This window comes from Sturnira hondurensis, unplaced genomic scaffold (genome assembly GCF_014824575.4).
Source record: "Sturnira hondurensis isolate 20B ecotype Veracruz unplaced genomic scaffold, ASM1482457v3 Scaffold0019860, whole genome shotgun sequence".
NCBI lineage: Eukaryota > Metazoa > Chordata > Mammalia > Chiroptera > Phyllostomidae > Sturnira > Sturnira hondurensis.
Window position 1 is genome coordinate 181,479 of NW_028092491.1, and position 2,989 is coordinate 184,467.

General features: G+C 36.9%; 1 pseudogene; it reads right to left on the minus strand.

Moving 5' to 3' along the window:
• Positions 1–1,545: 1,545 nt before the first annotated feature.
• On the minus strand, positions 1,546–2,822 carry LOC118974796 (olfactory receptor 4C11-like; annotated as a pseudogene).
• Positions 2,823–2,989: the final 167 nt, after the last annotated feature.

The window sequence follows — 2,989 nt, forward strand, 5'->3', positions numbered from 1 at the left end:
CATTATGTTTCTCTCACCTTTTCTAATTAAGCCCTTATCTCAAATATACAAAGATCTGGACTATCCATTATTTAACAATGTGAAAAAAATTCCTGAAGCGTCCTCAATTCTCGTTTAGTCACAAGTAAAATTTTTTAACACTATAATATATTTGAAGGAATACAGAAAGATAAGAATTGATGTTTTATTCTGAGGGTCTTGGTTACTTGAGAATCAATTACACTTAATTATAATCTTAGTAAGGCCAGATTCAAGTGCTCTCAAAACAGAACTGTAAGAAATTAGAGAAATTTTTATTTGAAATTAGTATGAAACTAAGCAACTGCTTCTATATATGGTATTGAGAGCTCTGACAAATGTCCCATTTGGGACTAAAATATTTATTCTGCCACCACTTTCCTGAACCAAACTATCAGGAATCTTTGGTGCAACATAAAATTTTGCCTTCAGTTGATAGAAATGCTTCACATACTTAGGAGTTCATTCTGTCCTTTCCTCATTAGTCCAGATGAACAGGAGTAATACTTTCTAGCACCAATCTGATGATAATTATAAATCTGGATACTGAACTGTCATGACAGTACTTGATTATGAGATTATGAAGTTGAAGTGGAGTTGGTGGGGGCTTGTGAATTATACACATGGATTAGGTTGTCTTCCATATGAAAACACATTTTTAAAAATATTCTCCTGTGAAACTAAAAGACCAAATTTAGAAGTGCTAGGCCTCAATTGTCATACCAGATTCTTCTCCAAAAATCTGAATTTTGACTTTTGAGATACTATAGAACCAAACAACAGAAACAAAACTTCCTTCCTGATACCCAAATATACATAAGACCAAGGACGATTATTTCCTGCAAGTGTTCATCCACCCAAAAGTAATGCTCAAGAAATAAGAAAGATAAAGCTGCTTCTCTCCCAATTGAACAACCTTTCCACGTTCCTTTCTCCCTTTCTCTCTCTTCATCATGAATTCTTGTCTGTCCTCCCTTCTTTCCTGCCCTTCACTTATTTCTGCTGCCAAACTCTCTACTGCCTCTTCCTCTCCTTAGTGAGGAGCAGTACAAACACCCCAAAGAGCCACCGACTCACTGATAGTGCTGTCTTGTCAAATATCACTCTTCTTTCTCCCTCACGAAAACAGAATTGATTTTGAGAGGTTTTCCAGAGACAGTGTAGGTTTACACTGATGTTTATAGCTTTTATCGCAGTTGGAGACTCCATTAGTGTAGACACCCCCACTGAAGGATGCTCAGGCACAGATTTTCAGAGGAGTAATTTCTCAGAACATCTTGTCTAATCATCAGCTTCTGAAGGTGGTAACCTTGACTCTGTAAGTGTCCATGCCCTAGGGATTAACTCTGATCACTGCAGTCATCAGGATGAGAGGAAAATGTAAGGGAAAATTGGTGCATATACACACATGCATGCACATAGACTTGTTCTGTGATTTGTCAGTACTTTTCTTTCCTAAGAAATATTGGTATAGGAAGATAAATTATGTAAGGAGTATGACCAACTGTAGGTAGAATTCAAGAAGGGTCATCCCAGGTTGTTCAAAATGATTATGGACTCTAAGTAATAACCATATTCTAATGCAATCCTCTCAGATTTCTTGTTTATTTTCCCAAAAGAATATTTTACCTTTCCTGCCTGTGAAACAAAACTAAGATAATCAGGAAATATACATTGGAGTCCCCATGTAGAATTTATTAACTGAAGTCCTACATTGTTACACCATAACATTTTCATGACATTTTTAACCTCTACATTCCTCAATGTATAGATCACAGTTTTAAGCAAGCATGTCCCAATTGAATTAAATACAGCCACCATCTTCTCTACTGGAAACACGGTTGGGTGTGTATATATGAATACAGATGCACCAAAAAATATGAGAAACACAATAAAGTGGAATGTGCATGTGGAAAGGGCTTTTCACCTCCCTTCCATGTTGTGGTTTCTCAGAGAGTAAAAGGGGACAACATAGAGGATAAGCAGGATTATAAAACTCACCATGGAAATGGACCCACTATTGGAGACAACTACCAACTTTATCACATATGTGTTCATGCAGGCAAGTTTCAACAAGGGCTGCAAGTCACAAGAATAGTGGTCAATCATATTGGGGCCACAAAAGGGCAATTGCAAAGCTAGGAAAATGTGTGCTGAAGAGTGGATACAAGATCTCATCCAGACCAGAATAACCACCACAGCAGACTCTCTGCCTCATGATGATTGGGTATTGCAAGGACTTGCAAATGGCGATATATCAATGAAACACCATGAGGATGAACACAAAGATCTCAATGAACCCAAAGAAGTGGACTGTGAAGATCTGAGTCATGTACTCATTTTTGGAAGTGTTCTTCTTCTGAGAAAGGGCATTCACAATCAATCTTGGGGCTGTGGTTGTGCAGAGGCAGATGTCAGCCAAGGACAGATAGAACAGGAAGAAGTATATGGGATTCGCAAGCTTTTTGTTGTTTTTAATAATAACTACAATGAGAAAGTTTCCTGACAGTGTTGAAAGCAAAAGAATTGGGAAGACCACAAATATTGCTTTTAACAATAACAGAGATCAAATATAGAGATGATCTGCCTAAACACTGGTGTCATTAATCAAAAAGTTGTAAGTGATAAAATTATGGACAGATGTAGGACAATCATGAAAGCCAGGTCATATAATTCTACACTGTTTTCTTATCAATAAGTAAAGAGAAGTCTTGGGGACATAAGACATGAACTTAGCTCCTGACAAGGTGTACACATTAAACCAAACCAACACTTTCATAGCTTTTATCACTAAATTCATTCATGTTTCCTAACACTCCTGCACTTTCCTAACTCCTTGATTTGAGGGTACATCACAGTAGTGAAGAATCTATTTTTCCCTTCTTTAATTCTTACATTTACATTTTGAAATTTTAAACCAGTTCAAATGCATTTGATAATACCAGTCTCCCCTTTTCTCCCAGATAGACAA